The sequence below is a fragment of the Oncorhynchus mykiss genome, chromosome 21 (assembly GCF_057628025.1).
Source record: "Oncorhynchus mykiss isolate SJ-2025 chromosome 21, ASM5762802v1, whole genome shotgun sequence".
NCBI lineage: Eukaryota > Metazoa > Chordata > Actinopteri > Salmoniformes > Salmonidae > Oncorhynchus > Oncorhynchus mykiss.
The window spans coordinates 38,924,419-38,949,594 of record NC_143042.1 but is presented as its reverse complement, the minus strand read 5'-3'; the positions used below and the strand labels follow the sequence as shown (position 1 = coordinate 38,949,594).

General features: G+C 42.9%; 1 protein-coding gene and 1 long non-coding RNA gene across 2 annotated transcripts in view; both read right to left on the bottom strand.

Moving 5' to 3' along the window:
* Positions 1 to 25,176, bottom strand: part of LOC110500854 (fibroblast growth factor 11) — a 137,556-nt gene that overhangs the window by 101,344 nt on the left and 11,036 nt on the right. The gene's annotated exons all lie outside the window — the stretch shown is intronic.
* On the bottom strand, positions 17,447 to 19,374 carry LOC110500530 (uncharacterized). The gene is made up of 2 exons (XR_005038613.2): positions 19,220 to 19,374; positions 17,447 to 18,123 (listed from the first exon to the last, which is right to left on the bottom strand). It is a non-coding gene; the product is annotated as an uncharacterized LOC110500530 (long non-coding RNA).

The following is a 25,176-nucleotide window of genomic DNA, read 5'->3' as shown; positions in this document are numbered from 1 at the left end:
TGGAATCATGTAGTAACCAATAAAGTCTTAAACAAAATATATGTTATATTTGAGATTCTTCAAAATAGCCACCCTTTGCCTTGATGACAGCTTTACACACTCTTGGCATTCTCTCAAACAGCTTCATAAGATAGTCACCTGAAATGCATTTAAATTAACAGGTGTGCCTTGTTCAAATTTAATTTAGGAATTTCGTTCCTTCTTAAAGGTTTGAGCCAATCAGTTGTGTTGTGACAAGGTAGGAGTGGTATACAGAAGATATCCCTTTTTGGTAAAAGACCAAGTACATATTATGGCAAGAACAGCTCAAAAAAAGCAAAGAGAAATGACAACACATCATTACTTTAAGACATGGTCAGTCAATCCAGAAAATGTCTCAAAAGCCATCAAGCACTGTAATGAAACTGGCTCTCATGAGGACCACCACAGGAAAGGAAGAACCAGAGTTAACTCTGCTGCAGAGGATAAGTTCACTAGTTACCAGCCTCAGAAATTGCAGCTCAAATAAATGCTTCACAGAGTTCAGGTAATAGACACATCTCAACATCAACTGTTCAGAGGAGACTAAGTGAATCAGACCTTCATGGTCGAATTGCTGCAAAGAAACCACTAGTAAAGGACACCAATAAGAAGAATAGACTTTCTTTTGCAAAGAAACACTAGCAATGAACATTAGACCGGTGGTGAACGGATGATCTCCGCATGTGTGGTTCCCACTGTGAAGCATGGAGGAGGAGGTGTGATGGTGTGAGGGTGCTTTGTTGGTGGCACTGTCTGTGATTTATTTAGAATTCAAGGCACACTTAACCAGCATGACTACCACAGCTTTATGCAGCGATACACCATCCCTTCTGGTTTGCGCTTAGTGGGACAATCATTTGTTTTTCAACAGGACAATGACCCAACACACCTCCAGGCTGTGTAAGGGCTATTTGACCAAGAAGGACAGTGATGGAGTGCTGCATCAGATGACCTGGCCTCCACTATCACCTGACCTCAACCCAATTGAGATGGTTTGGGATGAGTTGGACTGCAGAGTGAAGAAAAAGCAGCCAACAAGTGCTCAGCACATGTGGAAACTTCTTCAAGTCTGTTGGAGTGTGCAAGAGTGTGCAATGCTGTTCATCAAGGCAAAGGGTGGGTACTTTGAAGAATCTAAGATAGTAAATATGTTTTGATTTGTTTAACCCTTTTGTGGTTACTACATGATTCCATATGTGTTATTTTATAGTTTTGACGTCTTCACTATCATTCTACAATGTAGAAAAGTAAAAATAAGAAACCCTTGAATGAGTAGGTGTGATCCAAGCTTTTGACTGGTTCTGTACACATACTCTCGCCCTCTCTCTCTGACACACACCCTCTCTCTCACACACACAGCCCCCCCCCCCCCCCCCCGCCTCCCCACACCACCCCACTCACGTCCCACTCAGCCCCTCTCTCAGATCGTCCCTCTCGGTCCTCCTGATTGCCATCCAACATTTATAACACCCGCCATGTGACATAAGTGGGTCTGAAAACTTCTCAGCGTCACCACAAACACAACACCACCCCCAAAGGGTGTACTGCACCTTTCGTACCGGAAATGCAGTACATACCACAGATACTCAAAGAGCTCTTACTCTGTTAAAATACTGTCTAATTTATTACTGTAAAGCTTTGGGGTGGTGGGGGGATACTCAGGAGACACATGTAACTGTAAAGCCTACTTTGACGAGGGTGTTCTGCTACACTAAACAGGTAAGTTGACTCAGGACACATTCTAATTTACAGCAACGACCTGGGGAATAGTTGTGGTATTTTATTTATTTCACCTTTATTTAACCAGGTAGGCCAGTTGAGAACACCTTTATTTAACCAGGTAGGCCAGTTGAGAACAAGTTCTCATTTACAACTGCGACCTGGCCAAGATCAAGAAAAGCAGTGCGACAAAAACAAGAACACCGAGTTACTAATAAACAAATGTACAGTCAATAACACAATAGAAAAATCTATGTACATTGTGTGCAAATGTAGAAGAGTAGGGAGGTAAGACAATAAATAGGCCATAGAGGCAAAACAAATACAATTGAGCATTAACACTGGAGTGATAGATGTGCAGATGATGATGTGCAAGTAGAGATACTGGGGTGCAAAAGAGAAAGAGGATAAATAACAATATGGGGATGAGGTAGTTGGGTGTGCTATTTACAGAATAGCTGTGTACAGGTACAGTGATCGGTAAGCTGCTCTGACAGCTGATGCTTAAATTTAGAGAGGGAGATAAGACTGCAGCTTCAGTGATTTTTGCAATTCGTTCCAGTCATTGGCAGCAGAGAACTGGAAGGAAAGACGGCCAAAGGGAGTGTGGGCTTTAGGGATGACCAGTGAAATATACCTGCTGGAGCACATGCTACGGGTGGGTGTTGCTATGGTGACCACCTAGCAAAGACTTATAGATGGCCTGGAGCCAGTGGGTTTGGCAACAGATATGTAGTGAGGGCCAGCCGACGAGAGCATACATGTCGCAATGGTGGGTAGTATATTGGGCTTTGGTGACAAAACGGATGGCACTGTGATAGACTGCATCCAGTTTGCTGAGTAGAGTGTTGGGGGCTATTTTGTAAATGACATCGCCGAAGTCAAGGATCGGTAGGATTGTCAGTTTTACGATGGTATGTTTGGCAGAATGATTGAAAAAGGCTTTGTTGTGAAATAGGAAGCCAATTCTAGATTTAATTTTGGATTGGAGATGCTTAATGTGAGTCTGGAAGGAGAGTTTACAGTCTAACCAGACATCTAGGTATTTGTAGTTGTCCACATATTCTAAGTCAGAACCGTCCAGAGTAGTGATGCTAGTCAGGCGGGCAGGTGCGGGCAGCAATCTGTTGAAGAGCATGCATTTAGTTTTCCTAGCCTTTAAAATAATTTGGAGGCCACGGAAGGAGTGTTGTATGGCGTTGAAGCTCGTTTGGAGGTTTGTTAGCACAGTGTCCACAAGGGCCAGATGTATACAGAATGATGTCGTCTGCGTAGAGGTGGATCAAAGAATCGCCTGCAGCAAGAGCGACATCATTGATGAATACAGAGAAAAGAGTCGGCCCGATAATTGAACCCTGTAGCACCCCCATTGAGGTCGGGGCAACAGGCCCTCAGAGTTCTGTGTGTCAAATCGATCTGAGAAGTAGTTGGTGATCCAGGCGAGGCAGTCATTTGAGAAGCCAAGGCTATTGAGTCTGCCGATAAGATTGCAGTGATTGACAGAGGCGAAAGTCTTGGCCAGGTCGATGAAGACGGCTGCACAGTACTGTCTTTTATCGATGGCGGTTATGATATCGTTTAGGACCATGAGTGTGGCTGAAGTGCACCCATGACCAGCTCAGAAACCAGATTGCATAGTGGAGAAGGTACGGTGGGATTCAAAATGGTCGGTGGTCTGTTTGTTTACTTGGCTTTCAAAGATTTTAGAAAGGCAGGGCAGGATGGATATAGGTCTATAACAGTTTGGGTCTAGAGTGTATCCCAAATCAAATCAAATCACATTTTATTGGTCAAATTTTATTTGTCACATACACATGGTTAGCAGATGTTAATGCGAGTGTAGCGAAATGCTTGTGCTTCTAGTTCCGACAATGCAGTAATAACCAACAAGTAATCTAACTAACAATTCCAAAACTACTGTCTTGTACACAGTGTAAGGGGATAAAGAATATGTACATAAGGATATATGAATGAGTGATGGTACAGAGCAGCATAGGCAAGATACAGTAGATGGTATCGAGTACAGTATATACATAGGAGATGAGTATGTAAACAAAGTGGCATAGTTAAAGTGGCTAGTGATACATGTATTACATAAGGATACAGTCGATGATATAGAGTACAGTATATACGTATGCATATGAGATGAATAATGTAGGGTAAGTAACATTATATAAGGTAGCATTGTTTAAAGTGGCTAGTGATATATTTACATCATTTCCCATCAATTCCCATTATTAAAGTGGCTGGAGTTGAGTCAGTGTCAGTGTGTTGGCAGCAGCCACTCAATGTTAGTGGTGGCTGTTTAACAGTCTGATGGCCTTGAGATAGAAGCTGTTTTTCAGTCTCTCGGTCCCAGCTTTGATGCACCTGTACTGACCTCGCCTTCTGGATGATAGCGGGGTGAACAGGCAGTGGCTCGGGTGGTTGATGTCCTTGATGATCTTTATGGCCTTCCTGTGACATCGGGTGATGTAGGTGTCCTGGAGGGCAGGTAGTTTGCCCCCGGTGATGCGTTGTGCAGACCTCACCACCCTCTGGAGAGCCTTACGGTTGAGGGCGGAGCAGTTGCCGTACCAGGCGGTGATACAGCCCGCCAGGATGCTCTCGATTGTACATCTGTAGAAGTTTGTGAGTGCTTTTGGTGACAAGCCGAATTTCTTCAGCCTCCTGAGGTTGAAGAGGCGCTGCTGCGCCTTCTTCACAATGCTGTCTGTGTGAGTGGACCAATTCAGTTTGTCTGTGATGTGTATGCCGAGGAACTTAAAACTTGCTACCCTCTCCACTACTGTTCCATCGATGTGGATAGGGGGGTGTTCCCTCTGCTGTTTCCTGAAGTCCACAATCATCTCCTTAGTTTTGTTGATGTTGAGTGTGAGGTTATTTTCCTGACACCACACTCCGAGGGCCCTCACCTCCTCCCTGTAGGCCGTCTCGTCGTTGTTGGTAATCAAGCCTACCACTGTTGTGTCGTCCGCAAACTTGATGATTGAGTTGGAGGCGTGCGTGGCCACGCAGTCGTGGGTGAACAGGGAGTACAGGAGAGGGCTCAGAACGCACCCTTGTGGGGCCCCAGTGATGAGGATCAGCGGGGAGGAGATGTTGTTGCCTACCCTCACCACCTGGGGGCGGCCCGTCAGGAAGTCCAGTACCCAGTTGCACAGGGCGGGGTCGAGACCCAGGGTCTCGAGCTTGATGACGAGCTTGGAGGGTACTATGGTGTTGAATGCCGAGCTGTAGTCAATGAACAGCATTCTCACATAGGTATTCCTCTTGTCCAGATGGGTTAGGGTGGTGTGCAGTGTGGTTGAGATTGCATGGTCTGTGGACCTATTTGGGCGGTAAGCAAATTGGAGTGGGTCTAGGGTGTCAGGTAGGGTGGAGGTGATATGGTCCTTGACTAGTCTCTCAAAGCACTTCATGATGACGGAATTGAGTGCTACGGGGCGGTAGTCGTTTAGCTCAGTTACCTTAGCTTTCTTGGGAACAGGAACAATGGTGGCCCTCTTGAAGCATGTGGGAACAGCAGACTGGTATAGGGATTGATTGAATATGTCCGTAAACACACCGGCCAGCTGGTCTGCGCATGCTCTGAGGGCGCGGCTGGGGATGCGGTCTGGGCCTGCAGCCTTGCGAGGGTTAACACGTTTAAATGTCTTACTCACCTCGGCTGCAGTGAAGGAGAGACCGCATGTTTTCGTTGCAGGCCGTGTCAGTGGCACTGTATTGTCCTCAAAGCGGGCAAAAAAGTTATTTAGTCATCCCCTTTGAAGAGGGGATGACCGGGGCAGCTTTCCAATCTTTGGAGATCTGAGACGAAAGAGAGGTTGAACAGGCTAGTAATAGGGGTTGTAACAATTTTGGCGGATCATTTTAGAAAGAGAGGGTCCAGATTGTCTAGTCCAGCTGAGTTGTAGGGGTCCAGATTTTGCAGCTCTTTCAGAACATCAAGTGTCTGGATTTGGGTGAAGGAGAAGCGGGGAGGGGGAGCTTTGGCAATTCGCTTTAGGGGGTGCAGAGCTGTTGGCCGGGGTAGGGGTATTCAGGTGGAAAGCATGGCCAACCGTAGAAAAATGCTTCTTGAAGTTATCGATTATCGTAGATTTATCGGTGGTGACAGTCTTTTTTAGCCTCAGTGCAGTGTGCAGCTGGGAGGAGGTACTCTTATTCTCCATGGACTTTACAGTATCCCAAAAGTTTGGGGAATTAGTGCTACAGGATGCAAATTTCTGTTTGAAAAAGCTAGCCTTAGCTTTCCTAACTGAGTGAGTATATTGGTTCCTGACTTCCCTGACAAGTTGCATATCGCGGGGGCAATTCGATGCTAATGCAAAACGCCACAGGATGTTTTTGTGCTGGTCAAGGGCAGTCAAGTCTGAGGTGAACCAAGGGGGGCAATCAATTTGCATATTGGGCAGGACTGGGGGCTCTACAGTGAAATAAGAAAATAATCACTAACCAAAACAGCAATAGACAAGGCATATTGACATTAGTGTGTAGTCGAGTGATCATAGGGTCCAGAGAGTATCAATAGATGAGTCATAGAGCCAATTCAGTAGTCGCTACTACGCTAGGTGAGCTGGAGATGCAGCGATTCAGACAGCTAGCGGGCCGGGGGTAGCAGATGGGCCTATGGCGGCATCGCAACGAAAGAGCCTGTTGAAACCACTTCGGACGATTACGTCGGCAGACCAGTCGTGATGGATCAGCTGGGTTTCGTGTCGGCAGTAAAGTATCCAGGCCAATTGGCAAAATAGGTATTGTAGCCTAAGAATTGGCTGATGGACCTCTTCGGCTAGCCGGGAGATGGGCCTAGCTCCAGGCTAGCTGGTGCTTGCTTCGGGACAGAGATGTTAGCCAGGAGTAGCCACTCGGATAGCAGCTAGCTTTCTGCGATGATCCGGTGTAGAGGTTCAGAGATTGCGGTAGGAATCCGGAGATGTGGTAGAGAAACAGCAGTCTGGTACGCTCTGGGTTGATATTGCGCTGTGCAGACGGACAGGAATTGACCGGGCTGAGGCTGGCTGATGTCCAAGTTAACAGTCAGGACCGCTAGCAGTAGCTAACTGACTACTAGCTAGTAGCTAGTTAGCTGGCTAGCTTCTGATGGGGGGGTTCCGGTTCTAAAGTATAGAAATAGCAGATCCGTACCACATTGGGTGAGGCGGGTTGCAGGAGAGTATATTCAGTCCGTAGATGGAAAGTGAGATTAAAATATATACGAAATATATACAAAGAAAACAATATATACAAGGGACAGGATGGGACAAAACAAAACACACGTCCGACTACTATGCCATCTTGGATTACCAAGGAGTAGTTGAATGAATGAGCCAATTGGAAGCTGGGGATGATTATGTAGCCATGATGGTATGAGGGTCAGATTGGGAATTTAGCCAGGGCACCGGGGTTAACAACCCTACGATATTGCCATTGGCTCTTTCGTGACCACAGAGAATCAGTACAATCGTTTAACATCCCATCCGAAAGACGGCACCCTACACAGAGCAATGTCCCCAATCACTGTCCTGGAGTATTGAGATAGTTTTTTGTACCAGAGGAAAGAGTTCCTCCTACTGGCCCTCCAACACCACTCTCAGCAGCATCTGGACTCCGAAATGGGATGCAGGGTGGCATCCAAAATGGTACTGTATCCCCTACATAGTGCGTTACTTTTGACCAGTCCCCCTTCACTAACACTGAAGATAAGCACAATATTATAATATTATATACTACTCTATTATATAGAGTAACATACCTATTATAGAGATGAGAAGTAAACATCTAATTCTACATTAATTATAATAATGATGTATACCTGTTCCATTACTGTAGCATGTTGTTTTCTCTACAGTGTAGCATGTTGTTTCCTCTGCAGTGTAGCATGTTGTTTTCTCTACGGTGTAGCATGTTGTTTCCTCTACAGTGTAGCATGTTGTTTTCTCTACGGTGTAGCATGTTGTTTTCTCTACGGTGTAGAATGTTGTTTCCTCTATAGTGTAGCATGTTGTTTTCTCTAAGGTGTAGCATGTTGTTTTCTCTATGGTGTAGCATGTTGTTTTCTCTAAGGTGTAGCATGTTGTTTTCTCTATGGTGTAGCATGTTGTTTCCTCTACAGTGTGGCATGTTGTTTCCTCGATAGTGTAGCATGTTGTTTCCTCTATAGTGTAGCATGTTGTTTTCTCTACGGTGTAGCATGTTGTTTTCTCTACGGTGTAGAATGTTGTTTCCTCTACGGTGTAGCATGTTGTTTCCTCTATAGTGTAGCATGTTGTTTCCTCTACAGTGTAGCATGTTGTTTTCTCTACGGTGTAGCATGTTGTTTCCTCCACAGTGTAGCATGTTGTTTCCTCTACAGCATAGCATGTTGTTTTCTCTACGGTGTAGCATGTTGTTTCCTCCACAGTGTAGAATGTTGTTTCCTCTATAGTGTAGCATGTTGTTTCCTCTATAGTGTAGCATGTTGTTTCCTCTACAGTGTAGCATGTTGTTTCCTCTATAGTGTAGCATGTTGTTTCCTCTACAGTGTAGCATGTTGTTTCCTCTATAGTGTAGCATGTTGTTTCCTCTATAGTGTAGCATGTTGTTTCCTCTACAGCATAGCATGTTGTTTCCTCTACAGTGTAGCATGTTATTTCCTCTGCAGTGTAGCATGTTGTTTCCTCTACAGTGTAGCATGTTGTTTCCTCTACAGCATAGCATGTTGTTTCCTCTACAGTGTAGCATGTTGGTTCCTCTACAGTGTAGCACAGTACAGTAGACTGGGTTTAATGTGCCAGGCCTTTTCCTTTCTCTAATGGAGTGCTCATTAACAGATTTATTAATGGCCTCTTAATTATGCCTGCTTATCTCTGTCTGAAGCAGTGGAGCTGCCCGCAGAACAGAGGAGAGTACAGTCTTACTTCAACTACATAAATGGAGACACACACACAAACCCTTCACACATCACAAGGGGCCTAACTCAAAAACCGGTGCTGTGGGCCACATTTCCCTCCATCCTTCTTCTTCCATCCCTCCATCTTGTCCTCCTCCTGTAATCAAGCTGCAGGCTGGGTCCCCAGGCAGACCTTTTTCTCTCTCTCCCCCTCTCAAACTCCTCTCATATAAAACAGGGCCCGATATGGGGAGGAAGACAAATTAGCTAATGCACAGCAGCTTCCTGCTAAATGGACAGGGGCTGTACCCAAGGCTTCCAGGCTCGTACAGTAGCTCTCACAGATGTGAAGGTTTGTGTGTGTGTGTTTTTTATTTTACCTTTATTTAACTAGGCAAGTAAGTTAAGAACAAATTCTTATTTTCAATGACGGCCTAGGAACAGTGGGTTTGTACCTTGTCAGCTCGGGGTTTTAAACTTGCAACCTTCCGGTTACTAGTCCAACGCTCTAACCACTAGGCTACCCTGTGTGTGGCCCTTTGTGTGTGTGTGTGTGTGTGTGTGTGTGTGTGTGTGTGTGTGTGTGTGTGTGTGTGTGTGTGTGTGTGTGTGTGTGTGTGTGTGTGTGTGTGTGTGTGTGTGTGTGTGTGTGTGTGTGTGCTCTCCCATCCTGAGTGAGAGCCCCAACTACCTTCCTCCGAATAGAGCTTTAAATAGAGACGTTTAAAGTAAAGTGCAGGTGAAAATAATGTTGGAAGATAAAGAGAGGGGGCAGGGATGACGTTCACTCCCCGCCCCCATTATCCCCTCCCTCCCTTTTTGTCTCTGTGGTTACCTCTCGGTACATGTCAGGCTCAGTTTGTGAGAGAGAGAGAGAGAGAGAGAGAGAGAGAGAGAGAGAGAGAGAGAGAGAGAGAGAGAGAGAGAGAGAGAGAGAGAGAGAGAGAGAGAGAGAGAGAGAGAGAGAGAGAGAGAGAGAGAGAGAGAGAGAGAGAGAGAGAGAGAGAGAGAGAGAGAGAGAGAGAGAGAGAGAGAGAGAGAGAGAGAGAGAGAGAGAGAGAGAGAGAGAGAGAGAGAGAGAGAGAGAGAGAGAGAGAGAGAGAGAGAGAGAGAGAGAGAGAGAGAGAGAGAGAGAGAGAGAGAGAGAGAGAGAGAGAGAGAGAGAGAGAGAGATATTCATTAAGGACACAAAGCCCTCCCATTTAAAACGCAACTCTACCGCCTGCGACACACACTCATTCTCTCTCATCTACTGGGCTATCTTACAGGTCCATGGCCCTGGCTTAGTCAGTCTATGTCCAACTGAATATGTCTGTGATTGTGCAAGCTTTTATGTGTCACCATGATGTTTGTGAGTAAGCATTGCCCACTTGTAATCGGACTAGCTGTATATTCATACAATATCGGTTTTGGCTCACTTCACTGCACTCCAGTCCATCCGGTTTGAACCAGGCTATTTCTACCCTTTTTTGACTTCAATAGGGGCCTGTACAGCCTGGGTTGGCTTGGATAGAACCCTTCTGTAGTATGGCTTTAATCTGGTTTGGACCAGACTACATAGTCTCTGCTCCTGATTGATTTGTACTGAGCGGGGCCATTCTCTCTCTGTTCTCTCCTCTCCCCAGATGGAGCATTGCCACGCAATCCTTGTTCCTTACAGAAGCCGTGAACAGCACTTGGCAGAGAAGCCTCCATTTTGTGATTTGATTTGGAGAGTGAATGACCAGTAAGCTGAAGCGCTTCAATTTCTATTGGATTAGAGCTGGTCGCTGCAGTGTCTCCTTTTCATTACTACTTGTTGTTAATGCTTGTAAAGGATTAATTCTGTTGGGGCTTTTCACTGGCCTGGTGTGGAAGATTGAACTCCATGTTGGCATTTGCTCTTATACTTTTCCTGAGGTTTGTTGTTGATATGCTTATGAACAGGATTTAAAGAGGACTTTCTGTATGATTGATGTCAAAACATAATTTAATGGGTTAAAAATGAGTGCCAGAGAAAATGCTCAATTTAAATCACCATTATATAGGCCTAATGTATGAATCCAACATTTAACCAAAGCTAAAAAATAAAATAAAAAATAATAGATTTTTCTGTGTGGCTACAGAATTTATTCATACATTAACTGATGATTCACTGTCATCTTTCCCTTCTTCTTGTCTGCCTCCTTCTCCTCTCCTTCTCCATCTCTCCTGTTTATGCTGAGGTAAAGCCAAGTTGATGATGAATATTTTACATCAACTCAAAGGTTGAATGTTACCTCTTATCCCCCACCAATATGTAGCTACACTGTATCGGAAAACTGTAATTTATATGGTAATTTGGGGTATTATCAACAGTAAAATACTCTGAAACGTTTTACTGCAGCATACTGTAAATTATGGTGCATTGTGCGGAAATGTTGTGGGAGGGAAATAATTGCTGTTGTACTGTAATTCCACCCCACAGAATACAGTGCCGTATTGTATATTTGAAGCGCCAAAAACCTTTTGACCAGCAGTGGGTGCATGGTTTCTGACTCATTAACATATTTTTAGGCGTGTCTTGTAAGACGCTAAATTTGTTGCACATGTGAGTAGCAATTTAACTCCTACAGTATGTGATTATGCAGTCTACAACAATAAATAGTTCAGCATTTAGAAGTGCAAGTGATATATAAAATACCAAATATTAATTTATATGCTGTAATGTGCTTTACACTTTACCTAGTAGCCAACCAGCTTGCATCAATCCCTTGTAATTACAGTAAAATACTGTGAAATACATACCACTCCCCTCATCCATGTATCCATTCATTCGTTCCGATTACGGTACCAGTCAATTTTATGGTATTGTGTCTTTAAAAAAAACATTATTTTTTTATTATGAACACAACAAATACAAAAACAGAAATATACAAACAAGAGTACATAAACCTAACAGACATAAACCAAACCTATTTTACATAAACCAAACCTATTTTCAATTTGTCAAAAAGGTTTTAAAGGCTTTTTTGTTTTTACATTTACTGATAATTTCAAAATAATATTTAAATTCTATCTTAAATAATGCGAAGAGAGGTTTGTTCTCCTCCCACTTCTTTTATGGATAAAAAATCGTCCATGAAAAATAAACAAATGAACAATGAAATTTAAACCAGGGTCCATATCATTTAGAACAAAATAAAACATAATATCAGTCTCTCAGATTAACATTAATAGTCGTTTCTTTTAAAATAAAATCACTCCAAAATCTTCTGACATAAGAACAGTCCCAAAATAAATGGTCAAGAGTTTCTGGGTCACAACCACAAAATAGAAATTTGTTATCAATAACTATTTTGAATCTGTGTATTTACAGGGTAGATTTTATGAATGAGTTTGTAGGATACTTCTTTCACCTTATTAGATATACTATATTTATCAGACAACAACGAGACTTTGTTCCAGTTCACTTGTCCTAGGGCTGCATTCCAGTACATTTTAGCAGAGGGAATAGTAACGTCTCGTCATGGTTTTCTTGTATACATCTATGGTTTCAAATGTCAATTCTAGTTGTATTGAGGCTACAAAATCGTCAACAGTTGCACTTGGAGTATTGTTATATTCTCCCAATAGAAGAATAGCACCTTTAGAGACCGCTCTAACAACAACTTGTTACTCTAACAACAATTTGATACTCAGGAGTGAATGTAACATTGTGTCTTCTCATGAATTCTGGATAATCATATAGTTGTCCATCATTATTCAATAATTGTTTAACCCAGATAATGTTGTTGGTATTGTGTGTCATTACACAGTACTTGCTTTGATACTGTATTTACAGTGCCTTCAGAAAGTATTCAGACCCCTTGACTTTTTCCACGTGTTGTTACATTACAGCCTTATTATAAAATTGATTAAAAAAATAATAAAAAATCCCTCATCAGTATACATTGAACCGATTCTGTACTGGTCCCATTCTGCGTTATGTTCTGGTGAGGTGTAGGTGGAAGGGAAGGCTCTAGACACAATTCTGCTGGTTGTCTCTCTTTTAATGGCTGCATGGTATGGATACAAATGCAAGGCAAACTTTAATGCTGCCGTTTGGACTCTCACGCACGAGTATATTTGCCTCTCCTCATCACGCTTTGAGCAAACTCTACATCAAGAAAAAAATGCATTGTACAAAATGTACATGTTCATATTTTCAAAAGACTCACATTTCATCTTATAAACGTTGTTCACCAATAGACTAATTGTATTTATTTTGTATTTTATTTCACCTTTATTTAACCAGGTAGGGTAGTTGAGAACAAGTTCTCATTTACAACTGCGACCTGGCCAAGATAAAGCAAAGCAGTTCGACACATACAACAACCTCCGATTTGACACACTGAACTCTAATAATTTGTTCATTCGTGCTAGATATTTATTTGAGTGTACTATTGTACCATGATACCTGAGGCATACTAATAAGGCAACAACGCCATTTTTGACATGACCAGACAAGTAACAAAATGGATGGCCGCTAACTAGGCACATTAAACATGAAATACAAAAATGTACCAGCATGGAATGGATACAAATGCTATGCAAACTTTAATGCTGCTGTCTGGACTCTCATCAGTATATTTGCCTGATAAAATGCAAAAGACAGTGTATAATGTCCTTGAGAAAATCATCAGAAAACTCATGCTCTCTGTACCTGAAAGAGACCCTCTCCCGCAACCAAAGCTAACGGTAGCTGCCCTAGCATTGCAAAGTTGCAATCAAAGTTGCGCTCTAAAATTATCCCCATTAACGCCAATTTATATTCCTACAAACAGTAGTGCAACAACACTAAGTCAATGATGATATCATTTTTGCTTGTCGTTTTCATGCATTTGTGAACGTTTGCATTCAAAAGACCGGAGCATACATAAACACATACCTCTCGTTATCATTTGAGCAAACTGAGGAGTAAAAGCATGGCTCCCGTTGATGACACCACAACATTAACACAACTTAGAAAATGAATACAATAAAATAGTTCACTCTTGAAAGTACAGTAATATATCTCAAAACATGACAATAATAAATGAAAATAAATATCAGGGATTTCCGTGAAATACATAAAGTATATTTTACACCTGATACACACAGTACCCCATAATGACAAAGAAAAAACAGTTAGAGACATTTTTGCTAATTTATTGAAAATGAAAAACTGAAATATTATATTTAAATAAGTGTTCAGACCCTTTACGCAGTACTTGTTTGATGCACCTTTGGAAGCAATTACAGCATCAAGTCTTCTTGGTGTGACGCTATAAGCTTGGCACACCTGTATTTGGGGAGTTTCTCCCATTCTTCTCTGTCAGGTTGGATGGGGAGCGTCGCTGCACAGCTACTTTCAGGGATCTCCAGAGATGTTCCATCGGGTTCAAGTCCGGGCTCTGGCTGGGCCACTCAAGGACATTTAGAGACTTGTCCCGAAGCCACTCCTGCATTGTCTTGGATGTGTGCTTAGGGTCGTTGTCCTGTTGGAAGGTGAACCTTCACACCAGTCTGATGTCCTGAGTGCTCTGGAGCAGGATTTCATCAAGGATCTCTGTGTACTGGTCTTCCAGTCCCTGCCCTGAAAAACATCCCCACAGCATGATGCTGCCACCACCATGATTCACCATAGGGATGGCTCCAGGTCTACTCCGGACGTGACGGTTGGCATTCAGGACAAAGAGTTCAATCTTGATTTCATCAGACCAGAGAATCTTGTTTCTCATGGTCAGAGAGTGCTTTAGTTGCCTTTTGGAAAACTACAAGGGGGCTGTAATGTGACTTTTACTGAGGAGTGGCTTTCGTCTGGCCACTCTAACATAAAGGCCTGATTGGTGGAGTTTTGAAGAGATGGTTGTCCTTCTGGAAGGTTCTCCCATCTCCTCAGAGGAACTCTACAGCTCTGTCAGAGTAACCATCAGGTTCTTGGTCACCTCCCTGACTAAGGCTCTTCTCCGCCGATTGCTCAGTTTGGCCGGGCGGCCAGCTCTAGGAAGAGTCTTGGTCTGCCTCGACTCAATCCTGTCTCGGAGCTCAACGGACAAATCCTTCAACCTCATGGCTTGGTTTTCGCTATGACATGCACTGTCAACTGTGGAACCTGTGGGACCTTATATAGACGGATGTGTGCTCTTCCAAATCATGTAGAACCATCAAGGATGATCAATGGAAACAGGATGCACCTGAGCTCAATTTCGAGTTTCATAGCAAAGGGTCTAACTACATTTGCAAAAATTTCTATAAACCTGTTTTAGCTTTCTCATTAGGAGGTATCGTGTGTAGATTTCTGAGGAAAAAAACATATTTAATCCATTTTAGAATAAGGCTGTAACGTAACAACATGTGGAAAAAGTCAAGAGGTCTAAATACTTTACAAAGTCACTGTATATTACAATAGGTTTACTGCAACATATAATACCTGATTTTACTTGCCACTGAGCTGCCTGCAAGTTACTGTTAAATTCACACCAATCCCTTTACAGTGTAAGTGTGTGAATGTCTATGCCTTGATGCGTATCCTGCAACATCCTTGAAGTGTGTACCTTGTGTGTGTGTGTGTTCTCTGGCGTGTCTCCAGTGTGAGAGATTGATGGCACATTAAAGTGAAGGACACATCGAGCACCTGTGCTCCTGTAGCACAGAACCAACGCACAGGTAGACATGGTGCTGCAATTATCAAGGTGCCCCAGACACACACACACACACACACACACACACACACACACACACACACACACACACTTCAAGTGTTAAAGGGGAATGGAAACACTAGGCTTTAGAACAGCAGCTAACTGTAACTGTAGCAACATTTGCTGGTGTCAAGCCATATAAAAATACACAAACACACAGTGAGGGAAAAAAGTATTTGATCCCCTGCTGATTTTGTACGTTTGCCCACTGACAAAGAAATGATCAGTCTATTATTTTAATGGTAGGTTTATTTGAACAGTGAGAGACAGAATAACAACAAAATCCAGAAAAACGCATGTCAACAATGTTATAAATTGATTTGCATTTTAATGAGGGAAATAAGTATTTGACCCCCTCTCAATCAGAAAGATTTCTGTCTCCCAGATGTCTTTTATACAGGTAACAAGCTGAGATTAGGAGCACACTCTTAAAGGGAGTGCTCCTAATCTCAGCTTGTTACCTGTATAAAAGACACCTGTCCACATAAGCAATCAATCAATCAGATTCCAAACTCTCTCCAAGGATGTCAGGGACAAGATTATAGACCTACACAAGGCTGGAATGGGCTACAAGACCATCGCCAAGCAGCTTGGTGAGAAGGTGACAACAGTTGGTGTGATTATTCACAAATTGAAGAAACACAAAAGAACTGTCAATCTCCCTCGGCCTGGGGCTCCATGCAAGATCTCACCTCGTGGAGTTGCAATGATCATGAGAACGGTGAGGAATCAGCCCAGAACTACACGGGAGGACCTTGATCTCAAGGCAGCTGGGACCATAGTCACCAAGAAAACAATTGGTAACACACCACGCCGTGAAGGACTGAAATCCTGCAGTGCCCGCAATGTCCCCGTGCTCAAGAAAGCACATATACATGCCCGTCTGAAGTGTGCCAATGAACATCTGAATGATTCAGAGAACAACTGGGTGAAAGTGTTGTGGTCAGATGAGACCGAAATGGAGCTCTTTGGCATCAACTCAACTCGCCGTGTTTGGAGGAGGAGGAACGCTGCCTATGACCCCAAGAACACCCCAAGAACACCATCCCCACCATGGAGGTGGAAACATTATGCTTTGGGGGTGTTTTTCTGATAAGGGGACAGGACAACTTCACCACATCAAAGAGACGATGGATGGGGCCATGTACTGTCAAATCTTGGGTGAGAACCTCCTTCCCTCAGCCAGGGTATTGAAAATGGGTCATGGATGGGTATTCCAGCATGACAATGACCCAAAACACACGGCCAAGGCAACCAAGGAGTTGCTCAAGAAGAAGCACATTAAGGTTCTGGAGTGGCCTAGCCAGTCTCCAGACCTTAATCCCATAGAAAATCTGTGGAGGGAGCTGAAGGTTCGAGTTGCCAAACATCAGCCTCGAAACCTTAATGACTTGGAGAAGATCTGCAAAGAGGAGTGGGACAAAATCCCTCCTGAGATGTGTGCAAACCTGGTGGCCAACTACAAGAAACGTCTGACCTCTGTGATTGCCAACAAGGGTTTTGCCACCAAGTACTAAGTCATGTTTTGCAGAGGGGTCAAATACGTATTTCCGTTATTAAAATGCAAATCAATTTATAACATTGTCGACATGCGTTTTTCTGGATTTTTTTGTTGTTATTCTGTCTCTCACTGTTCAAATAAACCTACCATTAAAATTATAGACTGATCATTTCTTTGTCAGTGGCAAACGTACAAAATCAGCAGGGGATCAAATACTTTTTTCCCTCACTGTACTGTATTTTCAAAGCTGCGAAACAGCCCGTTCAAATTAAATGACATACAATAGCACTGCATCAATGAAATGGTAATCAGTCAAGAAAAAACACCTGTGAAAATGTGTATGAAAATCAACACGTTTTTCCCAAACAACTGCCATTTACACAACTTCTTATGAGGACAGAGAAACACGTAGATCATATTGAGTCTCTTATTTTAGGATTGAAAATCTGAAATCAGAATATTAATACCTTGTACTGTGAATGAGTTACATCCGTTTTAGTGAACAGTGTTTTTTTCTAGAATTCCATGGAATGTTCCATTATTGCACATTTTCTTATCTGGACTGTATATTAAACACATGTCTGCACCAAAACATTACAAATGGCATTTAGTCTTACATATGATAAGGAAAGTCATACACAAGTAATATAATATTAATAAATCAATAACTTTATTGAAAGTACTTTATTGCAGGGAATACATCGTCTCACTCAAACCTGAAAACAAAGTGCAAGTTACATTGAAAATTTGAATGACAAAATATGATAAGAATAAGGCATATAATAAGAATATTTGGCTTTAAAACATCTATTTCTTCTGTACACACTAGGCCTATAGCCTAATACACAATGCCAATAGCCAAATGCATTCCACTATGCTTATAGCCTAATACATGAAGTGTCAGAATGGGAACAAATTAAAAGCATGCAAGGGAGGCAAAATGACTAGTGACAATCTAAGCTACTGGGTGAGGACTAGGTGTCCCTTTACTAGTCCCTATGTCTGCAATGAGTCACACTCAATGGAGTACCACAACCTAAAACAATGTAGGTCCTCCACGATGCATTACTGCTTGCCCTTGCATCCTGGCGCAACACAAACAAACCATGTCATATCCTCCTTCCTATGTTTCTATCTGGGCTGTGAGGGTATGATTGTCCCGAAGCCCTGTCTGCAGACTCAGCAGCATGTTGTCCAGTCTCTCCAGACCCTGTCTGTCCTTGGCACATTGGAGACACCTTCCATTGACTGCCTGGTGCACAGGTGACATGTCTACAGTTTCGTCCTCTTCACTAAGTTCTAAGAGCTGACAGTCCACCAGTGTCCTACAGAGAGAGAGAGAGAGAGAGAGAGAGAGAGAGGAAGCAAGACATTTTAAACATAGACCTAATGTACATCACAGTAGTACACAACAATAATACATAATTAACAGTTAGAGTGCCAGCTAGACAATGATAATGTAGTTACCGAGCTGACTACCTGCCTGAACTTTCAAAAGTCAGAGCTATTAGCTAGCTAGCTGTAAGGGTTAAGCTTCAGGTTTAGGCTACATTCATTATTGCAATCAACAGTCAGCAGGCTTACTATTTTTAGGAATCATATCACAGATGAAGACGCCTAAGGAGATATCTACCTATGTAGCTAGTTATTTAGCTAGCTGATAATTATATGGGTATCATACATTTTACTTGTAAAATAGCAATCCTGCAGCAGCTCTCTCTTGTGGCTGACTAGCTACTAGCTAGCTTGCTACACATCGAATCAGACACTAGCCATTTCATGTTAGCTCTTAACTAATACCAATGACAAATTCTCTTTTGAATTGTCAGTATGAGCATTGTATTTTGTACATCTATCAATGAAAACATAGCTAGATATCTCATTAAGCGTCAAAGAGACGAGACAAGAGAAGAGCTAAATCAAGTAGGCTAGCCAGCTACCATGGCTCATTTTGCCTGACTGTGTACTCGGATTCATATCAAAGTTAATTTCACAGACTCATAGTATAATCGGAAAAAATACTTTAAAATGTAAATATTATAATTTACCAACGTAAAAACTATTTTTTTCCTTCTACCAATTGGTAGTTATGATCGTGTCTCATCGCTGCAACTCCCCAACAGGCTCGGGAGAGTCGAAGGTCGAGTCATGAGTCCTCCGAAACATGATCCACCAAGCCCCGCTGCTTCTTAACACCAGCTCGCTTAATCTGGAAGCCAGCCGCACCAATATGTCGGAGGAAACACAGCTCAACTGACGACCGAAGTCAGCTTGCAAGCGCACGGCCCACCACGAGTAGCTAGAGCGCGGTGAGCCAAGGAGAACCCCCCGGCCAAACCCTCCCCTAATCCGGACTACGTTAGGCCAATTGTGCACCGCCTTATGGGACTCCCGGTCACGACCGGCTATACAGTGTCTTACCTTAATATTGTTGTCCTGATCTCAATGACAAAGCTGTCAAAGTTGTGAGAAACATTTCAGGTCCAGTGTAGGTGAGGCCCGTGGCACCATTCATTCACTTTCAGTCCCCCACTCAAAATAGATCTCGCCAGCTTGTAGTCCTAAAAAACGGAAATGATTTACCTCTGGTTCGTTCAGCCATTCCCATGGGCAAAATAAATGGGGAAAAATGTGGGTTTTGGAATAAACTCCGAAGGTCTGTGGTTAATACAGACTTATGAGATCTTAGACGTTTTGCTCTATGAGATAGTGTCAGTCAGTGATCTTTATGAATTATGAAGCCTTTGTGTGTTGTGTTTTTATTACATAAAGGCGTCAAAATTGACAAAAAGTGACGTTAGCTGATGAAGATTAGCTCATAGAACAAAACGTATAAGATCTCCTAAGCCTGTGTTACCACAGACCTTATTTTCATCGTTTATCCAAAAACCCTATACATTTTCCCATAGGCTTTGCTAAACGAACCATGGCGGAGTTAGTTCCTACAAAAAGACCCCATTACTATTGCTCACTATTCGCTCTCTCCCGCCAGTCGTCAGTGGCAATTTAAGATGGCGCTACCCATACCTCTAATAAACATACAATATCAACATCCTAAAAATAGAGATGTTTCTATGTCAAATGCTCATGTTTAGTATTAGTGGATGGAATACACGTGTGTGCTTATAGCTTTACTTCCTAAAGTCTTTCCATTCCCCTTTAAGACACACACACAAGTCCACACACTTGTTCTCACATCTTTCAAAGGTGGCTAACCCACACAAAATGTACATACATTCACACACGCAGACATCCACAAAAGGTCACCTACACATACACTGTGTACAGTGGCTTGCGAAAGTATTCACCTCCCCTTGGCATTTTTCCTATTCTGTTGCCTTACAACCTGGAATTCAAATAGATTTTTTTGTATAATTTGATTTATACAACATGCCTACCACTTTGAAGAAGCAAAATATTTTTTATTGTGACGCAAACAAGAAATAAGAAAAAAAAACTGAAAACTTGAGCATGCATAACTATTCACCCCCCCAAAGCCAATACTTTGTAGTGCCACCTTTTGCAGCAATTACAGCTGCAAGTCTCTTTGGGTGTCTCTATAAGCTTGGCACACCTAGCCACTGGGATTGTTGCCCATTCTTCAAGTTAAAACTGCTCCAGCTCTGTCAAGTTGGATGGGTTCTGCTGGTGTACAGTAATCTTTAAGTCCTACCACAGTTTCTCAATTGGATTGAGGTCTGGGCTTTGACTAGGCCATTACAAGACATTTAAATGTTTCCCCTTAACCACGTGAGTGTTGCTTTAGCAGTATGCTTAGGGTCATTGTCCTGTTGGAATGTGAACTTCTGTCCCAGTCTCAAATTCCTGGAATACTGAAACAGGTTTCCCTCAAGAATTTCCCTATATTTAGCGCCATCCATCATTCCTTCAATTCTGACCAATTTCCCAGTCCCTGCGCATGAAAAACATCCCCACAGCATTATGCTGTCACCACCATGCTTCACTGTGTGGATGGTGTTCTTGGGGTGATGGGAGGTGTTGGGTTTGCGCCAGACATCGCGTTTTTCTTGATGGCCAAAAAGCTCAATTTTAGTCTCATCTAACCAGAGTACCTTCTTTCATATGTTTGGGGAGTCTCCCACATGCCTTTTGGTGAACACCAAACATGTTTGCTTATTCATTTTTTTAAGCATTTTTTTATTTCTGTCCACTCTTCTGTAAAGCTCAGCTGTTTGGAGTGTACAGCTTAAAGTGGTCTATGGACAGATACTCCAATCTCTGCTGTGGAGCTTTGCAGCTCTTTCAGGGTTATCTTTGGTCTCTTTGTTTCCTCTCTGATTAATGCCCTCCTTGCCTGGTCTGTGAGTTTTGGTGGGGGCGGTCCTCTCTTGGCAGGTTTGTTGTGGTGCCATATTCTTTAAATTTTTTAATAATGCATTTAATGGTGCTCCGTGGGATGTTCAAAGTTTCAGATATTTTTTAGAACCCAACCCTGATCTCTACTTCTCCACAAATTTCTCCCTGACCTGTTTGGAGAGCTCCTTGGTCTTCATGGTGCCGCTTGCTTAGTGTTGCCCCTTGCTTAGTGGTGTTGCAGACTCTGGGGCCTTTCAGAACAGGTGTATATTTACTGAGATCATGTGACAGATCATGTGACTCTTAGATTGCACACAGGTGGACTTTCGAGTCTCATAGCAAAGGGTCTGAATACTTACATAAATAAGATATTTATGTTTTAAATGTTTTATAAATTTGCACAAAAATCTAAAAAACAGTTTTCACTTTGTAATTATGGGGTATTTTTCATTTAATCCATTTTAGAATAGGGCTGTAACGTAACAAAATGTGGAAAAAGTCAAGAGGTCTGAATACTTTACGAAGGCATGTATACAAATGTGGGCACCCCTTCAAATTAGTGGATTTGGCTATTTCAGCCACAACCGTTGCTGAAAGGTGTATAACATCAAGCACACAGCCATGCAATCTCTGCTAGAGCTGCCACGGTCAACTGTAAGTGTTGATATTGTGACGTGGAAAAGTCTGTGAGCAACAACGGCTCAGCCTCGAAGTGGTAGGCCTAACAAGCTCAAAGAACGGGACTGCAAAGTGCTGAAGCACGTAGCGCATAAAAATCGCCTCTCTTTAGTTGCAGCACTCACTACCGAGTTCCAAACTGCCTCTGGAAACAACGTCAGCACAATAACTGTTCGTCAGGAGCTTCATGAAATGGGTTTTCATTGCCCAGCAGCCACACACAAGCCTAAGATCACCATGCATAATGCCAAGTGTCGGCTGGAGTGGTGTAAAGCTAGCCGCCATTGGACTCTGGAGAAGTGAAAACACGTTCTCTGGAGTATTGAATGTTAAAACACTGTTTATTTATAATCCTGTTCATATTATGACTGTGTTTATCTGTGTTTCTGCACAGACAGATTCTTGCTGTATGAATGCACTTGAAAAGGATCTGAGAAAGGCTATACTGTATGTATTATTACTTCACCATCTGGCAGTCTGACAGACAAATCTGGGTTTGGCGGATGGCGGGAGAACCTTACCTGCCCGACTGCATAGTGCCAACTGTAAAGATTGGTGGAGGAATAATGGTCTGGGGCTGTTTTTCATTGTTCGTGTAAGGCCCCTTAGTTCCAGTGAAGGGAAATTTTAACTCTACAGCATATAATGAAATTCCAGACAATTCTGTGGTTCCAACTTTGTGGCAACAGTTTGGGGAAGGCCCTTTCCTGTTTCAGCATGACAATGCCCTCTGTGCACAAAGCGAGGTCCATACTGTAATGGTTTGTCGAGATCGGTGTGGAAGAACTTGACTGGCCTGCACAGAGCCCTGACCACAATCCCATCAAACACCTTTGGGATGAATTGGAATGCGGACTGCTTGCCAGGTCTAATCGCCCAACATCAGTGCCCGACCTCACTAAAGCTCTTGTGGCTGAATCGAAGCAAGTCCCTGCAGCAATGTTCCAACATCTACTAGAAAGCCTTCTCAGAGGAGTGGAGGCTGTTATAGCAGCAAAGGGGGGACAAACTCCATTTTAATACCCATGATTTTGGAATGGGATGTTTGTCGAGCAAGTGTCCACATACGCCTGGTCATGCAGTGTACACACACACACACAAATGAACATACATTACATGCATCTGCACTCATTGCTCTGCACACACACCAGGTTCCCAGGGGAGACCCCAGAGTGCACATAGATCAGCCCCGTCCCTGTAATGCAGAAGGTCCTGTTACATCATCAGCCCTACCATCACAACATTTACCCTGCCTTAGCAGAACATCACCAGGGAGCCTCTTTACTGCCGTAATGTACTCCTTGTTAGTCTAAATACTAGCACTCTACACTCTACTCTAGCTACCTCTTATGGGATGGTTGACACACACACACACAAATGGGCACACATACACGGAACCACGCAGGCATGAGCAGACACACACACACAGACAAGAACAGTCACACAGACAGACGTGAAAGCTCAGGCACGTATGCATACACGTGCCATTGCGTGCACACACACACACACACTGCTCTTCCGGATGTCATTTTGATAATGAGTAGTGTGGTGGCTGGCTGCATGGCAGAAGAGCATGAATGTTTTAATGTAGTTCATGTACTTAGTATGGAAGGTGTTGAATATTTAAAGTAACTGCCCAGTGTTTCCAGATTTCTATGAAATATTACCTATATATAGTTTCCCTTCCTAATTAAAAAAAAATAGGTATGTTAAAAAGCTGCTTTTCTGTGTTGGAACGGTGTGTGTGTACCCCAACAACAGAAGGGTGTGGGCGTATAATGGTCATTAGACTGCTGATTGGCCAGATTATCCTCCTCAGGGAGATGACATCATGTTCTATAAGGAAATAGCAAGCATTTTTTTTAACGCTGTTTGAGATACAATTTTGGGGGGGGGTTAAGTGTTTTTTCTCCAATTTATGCTTTGGCCACAAATACGAGTATTTGACAAGTCAACAACATTATTTGGCTATGAGTTAACAGAATATGAACTTTTAAAAGTGAGATTTCACTTGGCAGTTACTTTAACTGTGTTTCATGTACTCATGTCAAAAGATTGCTTTAAGTGACCGTTAGTATACATATTTTAGTGCAGCATGTGTATACAGTGGGGCAAAAAAGTATTTAGTCAGCCACCAATTGTGCAAGTTCTCCCACTTAAAAAGATGAGAGAGGCTGGTAATTTTCATCATTGGTACACTTCAACTATGACAGACAAAATGAGAAGAAAAAATTCCAGAATATCACATTGTAGGACTTTTAATGAATTTATTTGCAAATTATGTTGGAAAATAAGTATTTGGTCACCTACAAACAAGCAAGATATCTGGCTCTCACAGACCTGTAACTTATTCTTTAAGAGGCTCCTCTGTCCTCCACTCGTTACCTGTATTAATGGCACCTGTTTGAACTGGTTATCAGTATAAAAGACACCTGTCCACAACCTCAAACAGTCACACTCCAAACTCCACTATGGCCAAGACCAAAGAGCTGTCAAAGGACACCAGAAAATTGTAGACCTGCACCAGGCTGGGAAGACTGAATCTGCAATAGGTAAGCAGCTTGGTTTGAAGAAATCAACTGTGGGAGCAATTATTAGGAAATGGAAGACATACAAGACCACTGATAATCTCCCTCGATCTGGGGCTCCACGCAAGATCTCACCCCGTGGGGTCAAAATGATCACAAGAACGGTGAGCAAAAATCCCAGAACCACACGGGGGGACCTAGTGAATGACCTGCAGAGAGCTAGGACCAAAGTAACAAAGCATACTATCAGTAACACACTACGCCACCAGGGACTCAAATCCTGCAGTGCCAGACGTGTCCCCTTGCTTAAGCCAGTACATGTCCAGGCCCGTCTGAAGTTTGCTAGAGAGCATTTGGATGATCCAGAAGAAGATTGGGAGAATGTTATATGGTCAGATGAAACCAAAATATAACTTTTTGGTAAAAACTCAACTCGTCGTGTTTGGAGGACAAAGAATGCTCAGTTGCATCCAAAGAACATCATACCTACTGTGAAGCATGGGGGTGGAAACATCATGCTTTGGGTCTGTTTTTCTGCAAAGGGACCAGGACGACTGATCCGTGTAAAGGAAAGAATGAATGGGGCCATGTATTGTGAGATTTTGAGTGAAAACCTCCTTCCATCAGCAAGGGCATTGAAGATGAAACGTGGCTGGGTCTTTCAGCATGACAATGATCCCAAACACACTGCCCGGGCAATGAAGGAGTGGCTTCGTAAGAAGCATTTCAAGGTCCTGGAGTGGCCTAGCCAGTCTCCAGATCTCAACCCCATAGAAAATCTTTGGAGGGAGTTGAAAGTCCGTGTTGCCCAGCAACAGCCCCAAAACATCACTGCTCTAGAGGAGATCTGCATGG